The 13776-nt window shown below is 46.9% G+C and overlaps 1 protein-coding gene across 2 annotated transcripts in view; it reads right to left on the bottom strand.

Moving 5' to 3' along the window:
* The window catches only part of RNF145 (ring finger protein 145), a 63499-nt gene extending 52662 nt beyond the window's left edge, over positions 1–10837 (bottom strand). The window contains exon 1 of one of the 2 annotated variants that reach the window (XM_040345066.1): positions 10599–10837. The gene's annotated coding sequence lies outside the window, so the exon portion shown is untranslated. The remainder of the gene's footprint in view (positions 1–10598) is intronic. The other variant, XM_040345065.1, reaches the window with a different exon arrangement.
* Positions 10838–13776: the final 2939 nt, after the last annotated feature.

The following is a 13776-nucleotide window of genomic DNA, read 5'->3' as shown; positions in this document are numbered from 1 at the left end:
TCTGTCTATCAAAGTGCCCGGACAAGGGGGAGGGGCTATATATGATGAGGCGTGGCGGGGGGGAACACACAGCTATTCAAATGAAAGCTGTAATGTTCCCTGCACTGATCAACTAGAAGACGGCGGCGGGCTTGGCTTTCTCTTTGGGGACACGGCTGCATATTTGTGGGGACACGGCTGCATATTTGTGGGGACGCATTTAAAAAAAAAAAAGTATCGGGAATCGGCGAGTACACAAAAAAAAAAGTATTTGTACTCGGTCCTAAAAAAGTGGTATCGGACAACCCTAGTTGCTGTGGGAACAAGCCTTGGTGATGAAGCATCAGTGAAGACACCGTTTTCCCATGACAACTCTTACAGGAGTGAATTTCCCTTCCTAGGGGTAGATTCCCTCTCCCTTCCTGTTGTCTCCCTCCCTAAGTAGTCGTCGTTTGTAAGTCGGATGTTTGTAACTTGGGGACCGCCTGTACGATGGACACATATAATACTATGTTTATATAGCTCTATCGAGAGGACTTGTCTCAGATTGCTGCATCTGTTACGGTGCATTAGCAGCCATGAGCTTAGACTGATATAACTGTGTTTGCTCTAGTAGGCTAGGTTTGAGCCCAATTTATCATTTTTGGCAATCTCTTTATCAGATTACAAGCCATACCTCTTTCCCCCTTTGTTTGTGGGGGGCTTCCACACCCATTGGGGAGAACCTATACCATTTGGACTTTTGCACACATGGTCTTGCTCTAGGTAAGGTGGCTTATGGGGGTTATGTCAGCGCGCATGCTATATCTCCATTTTTTGTTAAGACAAATGCTTTTTTTTCTATTTGTAGTATAATAATGATCTCTATTCTAGAACACCATAAGTATGCAAAAAACGATTGCCACGAAACATGTCGAGCATGCTAATGTATAGTTGTTATAGAGGGAGTTGTTAAAGTGACACTGGAAAGGCTGATATTATCTGTGAATTTACAGAGTTACATAGCCTTCTCTTTTAAATAAACTATGTATGTTTTTAATATGTTGTTGTAAATTAAATAAAATTCAACTTTAATATCTATTCTGTGTATGCCAAGTGTTTGTATGGTACCATAAAGTCCATTGTAGCCTCAACTCAAATTTCTATATAAACCAAACTAACATTTTTAAAAGAAGCCAGCAATAGCAACCTCTGTTACTTTGGGAAAACTTGCAGATTCCATCTAAACCCTTACAAACACAAACAGTGTCTTCCTTCAGGTCAAAAACTCTCCACTAGAATGTTAAGAGACAAATTCCATTAAATCCATGGACACAAGTGTTGTGTAATCGCCTACCCATGGCTGTCAGAGAATTTCTTGCACATTGTTCCTATACAGTTTTCACACCAAATACTTTATTTTGTGTGGTTAATTTTACTTTAGAATTTTCACTCCTTGCTATAGTTTGTGGCCGGCTGTATCATTTACATTTCAAGTATATGTACTTGAGATTTCACTAGTATTTATTTTTAATACTTGATTTCTGATTTATTTCAGTATACAAATTTAAAGTAGTACTAAAAGCAAATATTTGGCTGCATTTGTTTGTTTTTTTGGATTTCTTTGCTTTATTTTCATCTGGTGACCATGAGTTAACCACTTAAGCCCCGGACCAATATGCTGGCTAAAGACCCAAGGTGTTTTTACAGTTCGGGACTGCGTCGCTTTAACAGACAATTGCGCGGTCGTGCGACGTGGCTCCCAAACAAAATTGGCGTCCTTTTTTCCCCACAAATAGAGCTTTCTTTTGGTGGTATTTGATCACATCTGCGGTTTTTAGTTTTTGCGCTATAAACAAAAATAGAGCGTCAATTTTGAAAAAAATGCAATATTTTTTACTTTTTGCTATAATAAATATCCCCCCTCAGTTTAGGCCGATACGTATTCTTCTACCTATTTTTGGTAAAAAAAAAAAAAAAAAAAAAAAAAAAAAATCGCAATAATCGTTTATCGGTTGGTTTGTGCAAAATTTAGCGTTTACAAAATAGGGGATAGTTTTATTGCATTTTTATTTTTTTTTACTACTAATGGCGGCGATCAGCGTTTTTTTTCGTGACTGCGACATTATGGCGGACACTTCGGACAATTTTGACACATTTTTGGGACCATTGTCATTTTCACAGCAAAAAATGCATTTAAATTGCATTCTTTATTGTGAAAATGACAGTTGCAGTTTGGGAGTTAACCACAGGGGGCGCTGTAGGAGTTAGGCTTCACTTTGTGAGTGTTTACAACTGTAGGGGGGTGTGGCTGTAGGTGTGACGTCATCGATCGTGTCTCCCCTATAAAGGGGATGACGCGATCGATACGCCGCCACAGTGAAGCACGGGGAAGCCGTGTTTACACACGGCTCTCCCCGTTCTTCAGCTCCGGGGACCGATCGCCGCACTCGAGCGGCGATCGGGTCCGTGGGACCCGCGGTCCCGGAGCTTCGGACCGGGTCGCGGGCGCGCGCCCGCGACCCATGGCTGGGTACAAGTACAGGACGTATATATACGTGCTTGTGCCCAGCCGTGCCATTCTGCCGACGTATATGTGCAGGAGGCGGTCCTTAAGTGGTTAAAGAGGTTGTAAATCTCACAAAAAAAAAAAAAGCCTTCAAGGCAAAGGCATAATGAGCTAGTATGCATTGCATACTAGCTCATTGTGAAATACTTGCCTTGGAACGATGCCCTGAATCCGCAGACACACCATTCACATGGCCGACATTTACAAGAGTCAATTGCAGGTTTGCAGGCTCCGCCGCTTCGATTGGCAGGAGATGCGATTACGTTAATCATGCGTACAACAGCTGCCGGTCACGGCACGGGCCCTGAAGAAACAACACAAGCAGACCGTTCCTTCAGATGATGTCGGCGGCAGTGTATACAGTAAATGTCTCCTAAATTGTGCAAGTTTAGGAGATATTTACAGTACCTACAGGTAAGCCTTATTATAGTAGGCGATTGTAAAGTCTTGTTTTTTTTTTCAATAAAAATAATAAACATGTTATACTTACCTGCTCTGTTGCAGTTGATTTGCACAGAGCAGCCCAGATCCTCCTCTTCCCGGGTCCCTCTTCTGTGACCCTGGCCTCTCCCTCCTGCTTAGTACCCCTCACAGCAAGCAGCTTGCTATGGTGGCACCCGAGCTGAGTCACAGCTCCCTGTGTCCATTCAGACATGGAGCTGCGGCCCAGCCCTGCCCCCTCTCACTCCTGATTGGTTGACTGACTTTGACAGCAGTGGGAGCAAATAGTGCCGCTGCTGTGTCTCAGCCAATCAGGAAAGAGTGTCTTGGACAGCAGAGACACGTGGACATCCCTGGACAGAGATGGGGCTCCGGTAAGTATTAGGTGGGGCGTTGGAAAAACAGAAGGGTTTTTATCTTAAAAAGGGGTTTTCCACCTTTTTTTAAGTTTATTAAAAGTCAGCAGCTACAAAAAGTGCAGCTGCTGGCTTTTAATAAAAAGACACTTACCTGCTCCACGGCTCCAGCGACGCGCCGGCCGGGGCTCCGCTCCTCGCCCCCCCCTCGCCGGCCGTCGTCTTCATTCTTAGTGTGGGCACCCAGCAGTGACAGCTTTCGGCTTCACGGCCGGGCACCCACTGCGCATGCGCGAGCGCCGTCCGATTGGACAGGCGCTCGCCTACAGGGAGGGGCTGTGAAAGGGCGATTAAGCTAATCGCCTTTTCAGCCCCTCGGCGGAAGGAGGAAGTGGGACAGGAAGTACCCTTCTCCTGAAGCCCCCACTCCCCCCCCAAAAAAATTACATGCCAAATGTGGCATGTAAGGGGGGCGAGGAGTGGGTGAAGCGGAGGTCCATTTTTAGGTGGAACTCCTCTTTAATGCATGGAATGCATTAAGATAAAAAAAACATTTGACTTTACAACTCCTTTAAAGTGGTTGTAAACTCCTAGTGATTATTTGTACCTATAGATAAGCCTATAATAAGGCTTATCTATAGACTAGAGACTGTAAATATCTCCTAAATGTGCACCCTCATCGGCGTGTGCTCTGAAGGAATGGCCACCCGTGCAGTTTCTTCAGAGCCCTGTGCCATGACCAGCAGCTCCCGAAAGGGGGACGGGGGAAGATGGATGCGGCCTCCAGTGGTGACAACGTATCGGTGGAGGGATATGTTTGCAGGCAAGTTTCACATAATGTGCTAGTATGAATACTAGCACATTGTGTCTTTACTTTGTAGGTCAGGGGGAAAAAAGGCAGCGGTTTACTTTCACTTTAAAGGGTTGGGACAAACTATTTATCACTGACAGGGGTGCGTACAATGATCAGCTTTTATGTACAATATTTATCCCAAAAGAAAAAAAACAGTTGCTTTAACTGCAGTTTGGCTTCTATGTGTTGGTTTATCTAAATCTGCTAGTCCATGGGTGCTTAACCTGTGGCCCTCCAGCTGTTGCGGAACTACAAGCCCCATCATGCCTCTGCCTTTGGAAGTCATGCTTGTAACTGTTCAGCCTTGTAATGCCTTGTGGGACTAGTAGTTCAGCAACAGCTGGAGGGCCACAGGTTGATCACCTATGTTCTAGTCCAACTAACAATTTCCTACCCTCAAACTGACAATGATGCTGTTCAAAAGTGCCCCTGTGGAGGCACTCTAAGGGCCCTTTTACACAGGGGGTTCACCACTCCGCTTTGCTCAGCTAGGGGTTCGATCCACTGATCCCCGCTGAGCAGGTGGATGACAGGTCCGTCTCCGCTCACTGTGCCGAGATGGACCTGTCAGAGCCCTGCTCTCCTCTATGGGGAGATCAGATGAAAACTGACCACCTATCCATTTTCATCTGATCCTCCAGACGGATGGAAAGTAGGGTCACCATCGGTCTGAATTTTACCGACAGGATTGAATCGGATATCAGCTGACATATTACCGCTGACATCCGCCGCTCCATAGAGGTGAAGTGAGTGTCCGATCCTCCAGATGGATGGAAAGTAGGGTCACCATCTGTCTGGATTTTACGGACAGGATAGAATCGGGTATCGGCGGATGTCTGCTGAAATGTCACCGCTGACATCAGCCGCTCCATAGAGGTGAATCTATCAAGTAAATCCGATCAGGTCCGCCTGAAAAACTGACAGGCGGGCCTGATCTGAAAGCCTGTGTGAAAGGGGCCTAATAAAAGAGGTGCGACACTAGCCAAATCACCAGGTGAAAAAGCCTATTAAAAAAAAAAAAAAAATGAACTTACTGCATTTAAAGGATTGGTAAACTGCAACATATGATATTTTTGGGTTTAATATCACTTTAAAGAGTACCTTATTTCTAAGGGCTCATTTCTCTTTTGTGGTTTTTAAAAAGTCATACATGCCCAATTGCGATCTTATAAAGATTATATACAATATAAATACATGTGTTCTTTTGGGCGCTTTTTGTACTTAAGAAGAGCAGAGTGATAGATGTGTATTTCTGAAGTAATGTTTATAACTGGCACTTCAGAAAACAGACACAGGCATTATGTGCTCCCATGAATGACCTTGATTTGAGCCATCAACAGGCAGTGCGGGTCACAGACACAATGTACAGAGCCAATTTGAGCAGCTCTGTACCTTGTGATGGCTATAACGACCAAACACTGTGGTGTTTACATTTGAGAGCCCTCTCCTTACCGTCACAATGGTGGAAAGAGAGGAAGTAGCATTTATCAATGAACATTACCAGAATGAAGTGATTTGTGGTCATGCGTTTAAACAGATTGCGGGATCTTTATTGTTTTATTTCTACCCCGTTCGTCGTCCTCCTTAACTGTACATTTCACCTTTATTGAGTCTCTATGTGACGTGTACATTAACCCCTTTACATTCTCCCTGTGTATATGACCTGTACATTTAATGTAGCTAGTGCACCAATCCCAAGCAACATGCTTTAACCCCCTCTTTATTCCTAAAACCCAGTGGTTAATAAATACCACAAATCTATCTCGGGCTCCAAAAAATTATATAAAAATTCATTTGGGTCCAGTATTGCATGACCAAGTAATTTTTTATGCAAACTATTACAGCAATGAAAAGGGCCTGGTAATAAAGGAGTATGACAGGCCGGTACTCAAGTCATAAGCAGAGAGTAGCAATTATATCATGGGAAGAAGGCTGCTCCATCCCTGATACACTAGACCAGGCATGTCCAAAGTCTGGCCCGCGGGCCAAATGCGGCCCCCCTGTTGATTTAATATGGCCCCCCTGGGGATTTGGATATATATATTGTGTGTGGCCCCCAGGGCCACAAAAGATATATACCGCATTTATCGGCGATGCCTTGGAGGGGACAGGGAGGGGGCAGGATGAGCGCCATCAGATTACATGAAGAGAATCTCCTGTTTTCTTAGCAGCGTCTGTATTGGAAGCGCCGTCTCCTGGGATGCCATTGGACAACTGTTTTGTCTATAATAAGAGGCGGGACTTTGTATTAAAGAGGCCACAGAGTAAACAAGAGATTCTCCCGTTTGTAATCTGTTGGCACTCGTCCCGCCCCCCTCCCTCTGCCTTCGAGGCTGCAGATGAGCATCGATCAGGCTGCACTGATGGTAAGGCAATGGTAAGGCTGCATTTATGGCACATGTGAGGCTGCATTTATGGCAAAGGTAAGGCTGCAGTGATTGCAATGGTGAGACTGCATTCATGGCACATGTAAGGCTACATTTATGGCACATGTAAGGCTACATTTAGGCACATGTGAGGCTGCATTGGTTGCAATGGTGAGGCTGCATTGGTTGCAATGGTGAGGCTGCATTGGTTGCAATGGTGAGGCTGCATTGGTTGCAATGGTGAGGCTGCATTGGTTGCAATGGTGAGGCTGCATTGGTTGCAATGGTGAGGCTGCATTGGTGGCAATGGTGAGGCTGCATTGGTGGCAATGGTGAGGCTGCATTCATGGCAATGGTGAGGCTGCATTCATGGCAATGGTGAGGCTGCATTCATGGCAATGGTGACGCTGCATTCATGGCAATGGTGACGCTGCATTCATGGCAATGGTGAGGCTGCATTCATGGCAATGGTGAGGCTGTAAGCTTGTGCGTGTTAAATGACGATAAATACGGTATATCCAAATAACACGCCCAAGCTCATCCTTAGCCCTCAGCAGCGCTCTCGGATTCGTTGGGGCCACAAAAGAAATATATACACAGTATATCCAAATAACACGCCCAAGCTCTTCTCTTTACCACACACAGCCACAAAGGCAAGAGAATTCTTGTTGGGCAGTGTATTAGTGCTCAGATGAACACACTTAGACCAAATTTTAATGGTTCAAAGAATGTCAGGCAAAATAGTCGGCCCTCACGCATGTTCACTTCATCAAATCTGGCCCTCTTTGAAAAAAGTTTGGACACCCCTGCACTAGACAAAAGATGTCTCCCATTTTAATAATTTCATGTATCCCTGCAGTATATGTATATCAGGGTTTGACAAATTTGCTTGGAATCTAGGAGCCAGCTAAAAAAGTTAGGAGCCAGAAAACGCACCCCGTCCCAACGAGCTTGCGCTCAGAAGCGAACACATATGTGAGCAGCGCCCGCATATGTAAACGGTGTTCAAACCACACGTGAGGTATCGCCGCGATTGGTAGAGCGAGAGCAATAATTCTAGCCCTAGTCCTCCTCTAACTCAAAACATGCAACCTGTAGATTTTTTTAAACGTCGCCTATGAAGATTTTAAAGGGTAAAAGTTTGTCGGCATTCCACGAGCGGACGCAATTTTGAAGCGTGACATGTTGGGTATCAATTTACTCGGCGTAACATTATCTTGCATAGTATTAAAAAAATGGGGATAACTTTACTGTTGTCTTATTTTTTAATTAATAAAAGTGTAATTTTTTCCCAAAAAAGTGCGCTTGTAAGACCGCTGCGCAAATACGGCGTGACAGAAAGTATTGCAACGATCGCCATTTTATTCTCTAGGGTGTTATATATATTTTTTTATCCTATAATGTTTGGGGGTTCTAATTAGAGGGAAGAAGATGGCAGTGAAAATAGTGAAAAATGACATTAGTATTGCTGTTTAACTTGTAATGCTTAACTTGTAATACCAACGGCCACCACCAGATGGCGCTAGCTCACACATCTGGTGGTAATAACTTGTAATACCAACGGCTCGCCACCAGATGGCGCCAGCTCACAACCTGGCGCCCGGGATTTGTCGAGCCCTGATGTATATTGTAGGAATGGTATAAGATCAGGATGTGAAGTGTCTATTTTGAACCTGTTGTTTAATACGTTTTTTGTTTTTTTTACATTTTATACACCAATTTGTAATTGTGTGATTTATATTGCTGCAACAAAGTCCCAAAGTCTTTTGACCAATACTGAAGTCATAAACCAAGCACTGTTTAGCCTAGGTTCACATTGGAGTGATTTGTCAGGCGATTTGAGAGATCAAATCGCATGACAAGTCGCAGCCTATTGGCGGCAATGGCACTGTTCCAATCGGTGCGACACCGATTTTGCGGCGCCGCACCGATTTGAAAAAGTAGTTCCTGCACTACTTTTGCCGATTTCAGGTGCGATTTCTATAGACATCTGTGTATGAAGCCACACAAATGTTTATCAAGTAGCACCTGAAATCGCGCTGACCTTGCTACTTTGAAATTGCGCTACTTCAGGTAAAGTAGCACGATTTCAAAGTAGCATCAGTGTGAACCAGGGCTAAAGGTAAAGAAAAAGCTGACTGATTAGAAAATCATCATTACTACAAGTACAGATTGAGCACAACATAAGCTTTTAGCTAGTAGCAGATCAGCACACAACCCATGCAGGTTTTGCAGGATATGATGAAGTGTTGGCACTAGTGAAAGAAAACAGATAAAGATTATTCATTCTCTGTGTGCCCGATCCCATTCATTGTACTGCACATCAATGCTGCCTCACTTTAATAACCCACAGTACAGCTTTCATAGGGAAGTTTGTGGCCTCTTCCAAGTGCACAAGGTAAGAGGGATCCTGACAGCCAGGTTACTGATCAGCCATGTCTGCTGATCTACACATAAAAAAAGCGGAGGTCTCCTTTTTCCAGTCTAGGGGCAAATTATGTTTATCTGGCAAATGACTGCTGGGTTCTAATTTCTATGTCCCTTATACTTCGTTAAGCAGCGTTACCACATCCCATGGGATGAGAAACATCTCTATAGAACACGTCTGAGACAACATGCTTTAATCAGACAGGCAAGACGAATCTGCATACAGAATATAAACTGGTCAGCCAAGAGCAAAATATTAGAGTAAATGGTAAAAAATAGGATGCTCAGACTCTAGAAACAAAAGTGAACACAACCACCACCTGACAAAACTGTGATGCTCCAAAAAATAAATAAAATATGACAAAGCAGGGGTGGGCAGTGTCCATACAGTAAAGAAGAGGGGGGCACTGCCATGTGACAAAGCAGGGGTGAGCACTGTCCACAGAGCGGGCATGGGCACTGCCAGACGACAGAGTAAGGGTTGGGCACTGCCACACGTGGCAGAGCAGGGGGGCCCAATGCCCCATGTGGCAGAATAGGAGGGGGCACTGGCCCATATGGCAAAGCGGGGGTGGACACTGCCATGCAGGGAAGGGGGCCCCAATTCAAAATATGGCAGAGGAGGGGGCACTGTCCCATATGGCCAAGTGGAGGTGGGCACTGCCACACAACAGAGGGGGTGGGCACTGTCAACATAGAGCGGAGGTGGGCACTGCCAGATGACAGAGTGGGGGTGGGCACTGCCACATGTGGCGGGGCAGAACAGGAGGGGGCACTGTCCCATATGGCCAAGTGGAGGTGGGCACTGCCACACAACAGAGGGGGTGGGCACTGTCAACATAGAGCAGAGGTGGGCACTGCCAGATGACAGAGTGGGGGTGGGCACTGCCACATGTGGCAGAGCAGGGGCAGAACAGGAGGAGGCACTGGCCCATATGGCAGGAGTGGGCACTGCCACACTCTGCAGAGAAGGGGGGCCCAATTCCATATATGGCAGAGGAGGGACACAGCCCCATATGGCAAAGTGGAGGTGGGCACTTCCCCATATGGCAAAGTGGAGGTGGGCACTTCCCCATGTGGCAAAGTTGAGGTGGGCACTGCCCCATATGGCAAAGTGGAGGTGGGTAGGCACTGCCACACACGGCAGAGCAGGAGGGCCCAATTCCATATATGGCAGAGCAGGAGGGGGCACTGCCCCATATGGCAAAGCTGAGGTGGGCAGGGACAGGCATTACCACACACGCAGTGCAGGGGTGGGCACTTCCCCACATGGCAAAGAAGGGGGGCTCAATTCCCTATATGGCGAGGTGGGCACTATCCCACATGGCAAAGTGGAGGTGGGCACTACCCCATATGGCAAAGCGGAGGCGGGCACACACGATATGGCAAAGCGGAGGCGGGCACACACGATATGGCAAACAAGGGTAGAGAGTAATTGAATTTCATTAGTATTAGTGGTGACTGGTGAAGAAGTGTTCCCCTATATGTGTCAGGAGGAAAGAAGGAGAGGGCATAGGCTATCCCCTCCCTGGCACTGCCCCCTGTGTTCCTTTCCATAAGGCCCCTCTCAGTGACACCACACAGACAGGCGCTATCTCTGCCCCCCTCCCGTGTATGTCACCCTTTACCTGTCCGTGTCTCCTCAGTGTCTCCAGGGTTCCATTCTCCAGGCCCACCGGCCCTGCCTCCTCACACAGTACCGAGCACGGCCTCCACCGCCCGCCTCTCGTTGTCCGTACACCCGTCTACAGACGGAGTCTCCCCTTACGGATTTCCGGCCCACACAAAACCTTACCGGCCGTTCACGCAGCGAACACACAGCCTGCAACCCGCCCACAACAACAAACAGCAGCAACACTGCGCCTGCGCATCCGGGCCTCCCTGACAGCTCCGCCCACGCCCTGGCAAACCGGAGAGAGCACTACGCATGCGGTAGGGCCGAAACTTTGCGGCGCGTGCGCAGAGCGCTCCATGATGTAGCTAGAGGGTACTCGAGTTCATTCTGAGTCCTGCTGGATTCTAGTGTAGCGTTTCCGCACGTTGCCTTTCCCTTTCCTGCCCTCACATCTGTCAGTATTACATGGGCTTTTTTCCCCAGATTTAAATGGAATGTTTAGTAGATTTTGGATTGTAATTGTATTTCCCAGTTTTACAGTGTATTTTAATCAAATTGTTTTTATAATCTAAAATTTGTAAAGCGAATGTTAACTAATGTTTCTAAATAAAGAATGAAATGCATGCCTGCAGTATATTCCCCAAAACATACGGCCCATTTACATGTTTGCGTTCTAACACGCGCATCGCAACATGCTAAAACACATGCGTCCAACATCCCATCGCATGCATGCATTTTTCGTGCATTTGAGTGGGTTGGGAGCAGTGGCGGCTGGTGCTCCAAGTTTTTTGGGGGGGCGCAAACAAACGAAAAAACATCAACTGCAGCCTCACTGGGAACAAGAAAGGAAAAAGGGTACCAATAGAACCCGGGGACTATTAGACGGTGCAAATAGAGATTCAAAAACCAAGGAATATGGAAAAATAGAATTTTTTTTTATTAAGACAATTAAATAACATCAATTACGAAAAATAGGTGAGATCTCCATTTGGGTGGTACATAGAAGATCAAATGCAGCATTAGCTTGTGTGTTTGCTCTACATGTTTCGCTCGATGGGAGCTTCTTCAGGAGCCCAGCAATTGTCGTCACTGTGCCCAGCAATTGTGGCCACTGTGCCAGCAATTGTCGCCACTGTGCCATGCCATCAATTGTCGCCACTGTGCCATTCCATCAATTGTCGCCACTGTGCCATCAATTGTCGCCACTGTGCCATCAAACACAGCCACTGTGCCATGCCATTAAACGCAGCCACTGTGCCATGCCATCAAACACAGCCACTGTGCCATTAATTGTCACCACTGTGCCCATCAATTGTGGCCACTGTGCTATCAATTGTCGCCACTATGCCATGCCATCAATTGTCGCCACTGTGCCATCAATTGTCGCCACTGTGCCATCAATTGTCGCCACTGTGCCATCAAACACAGCCACTGTGCCATGCCATCAAACGCAGCCACTGTGCCATGCCATCAAACGCAGCCACTGTGCCATTAATTGTCACCACTGTGCCCATCAATTGTGGCCACTGTGCCATCAATTGTCGACACTATGCCATGCCATCAATTGTCGCCACTGTGCCATCAATTGTCGCAACTGTGCCATGCCATCAAACGCAGCCAATGTGCCATGCCATCAAACGCAGCCACTGTGCCATCAATTGTCACCACTGTGCCCATCAATTGTTGCCACTGTGCCCATCAATTGTCGCTAATGTGCCCATCAATTGCCGCCAGTTTGCCCCCTCAAAAACCTCCAGATTGCTCCGTCCTCCGTCCCCCGGCACTTACCTTTCTTGGGTCAGCCATCCTCCCTCCGCACTCCCTCTATGTCTTCTCCTGAGTCCCGCCCTCGATGTTGCTTCAGCCAATCAGGTTACCGGTAACCAGACCTGGTGAATCTGATTGGCTGAGACGAGTGTCAGTGTTAACCAGGGAACGCACACCCTCTGGGTCCCCTGGTTAACTATTTAGAAGCCATTTAGAGCCAATAGGCTGTAATCGGAAAGCCTATCAGAGACGCTGGCTCTGATAGGCACTTCCAAAAACCAACGAACTACTGTTATTCAGATGGCCGGCGCTCAACAGGGGGCCGGCCATCTGAATAGTTGGTGGCAGCTGCGACAATACATAGAGATTCATGCAATGCATGAATCTCTATGTATTGTACACTTGAGTGACGGCGCAGAGGAGAGAGGGGGCGGCGCTCCTGCACCCACTATGGACGCACCGCCGCTGGTTTGGAGGCCCACAGAAGTCAATGGCAGCACTAGAGTTGCCACCTGTCCGGGATTCACCCAGGCAGTCCGGGTTTTGCATTGAGTGTTTGGGTTTCATCCAGACTAAAACCCAGACACATTATTCAGACTGGACTGTGGCTCCCCAAGTAACCGAGATAGTCACACACTAATCTGTCGTCATTCGGGAGCTGCGGGCAGCTGTCTGGGGGCAGGTTCTGCATCACTGGGTGGCAGGACGATGATGTCAGCAAGAGCAATTTGGACACACCCACCATTCGCTGCGGCAAGCTATGCGCATCGCATTACTACTCTCCTTGGGGCATCCAAAGGTATCCCAGGCCACTAAAGTGTTCGGGTTTGGCTTGAAGAAAAGGTGGCAACCCTAGGCAGCACATCAAAACACGATTCAATGCACTGGTAACAGGCATTAAGGCAGAAATACTCGTCTCCATCACAGCGTATTTCTTGTCCATTAGGTCCCTCGCTGGGAGTTCATTCCAGCACCACCTCTGTGTGCGAGAATGTATGCTGAGCTTTGCATGCGTAAGCTTTGACCGTTAGCTGTTAACTCTATCTACTCCAAATTCTAAATTTAAAGGCACATTGGAAACGCACATCAAGGTCTGCCAATAATGCGCGTCAGCGCACAAGGGAAAAACACCCTGAAATCAGACAACATATCTGTCCTAGGGCTCGTTTACACCTGCTTTGGTCTCTGAACAGTGACCTGCGTTCAGATCACTCTTCAGAGAGTATTTGACAGGAGGTGAGGAGGCATTGTATCGCCTTTCCACCTCTTGTTTTAACCCCCTAAATACCACACAATGTTGTACGCTGACCCATTTACTTAAAGCAAAACGTGATGTAGCTATAGAGGGTGCTCGAGTTCATTCCTCTGCAGCAAAGGGAGAGTTGGTTGAGGGTCAGTAAAACTGTGGCTCAACCATGGGGTTT

The sequence above is a fragment of the Rana temporaria genome, chromosome 3, assembly GCF_905171775.1.
Source record: "Rana temporaria chromosome 3, aRanTem1.1, whole genome shotgun sequence".
NCBI lineage: Eukaryota > Metazoa > Chordata > Amphibia > Anura > Ranidae > Rana > Rana temporaria.
The sequence above is the reverse complement of the archived record's forward strand: the minus strand, read 5'-3'. Positions and strand labels throughout refer to the sequence as shown.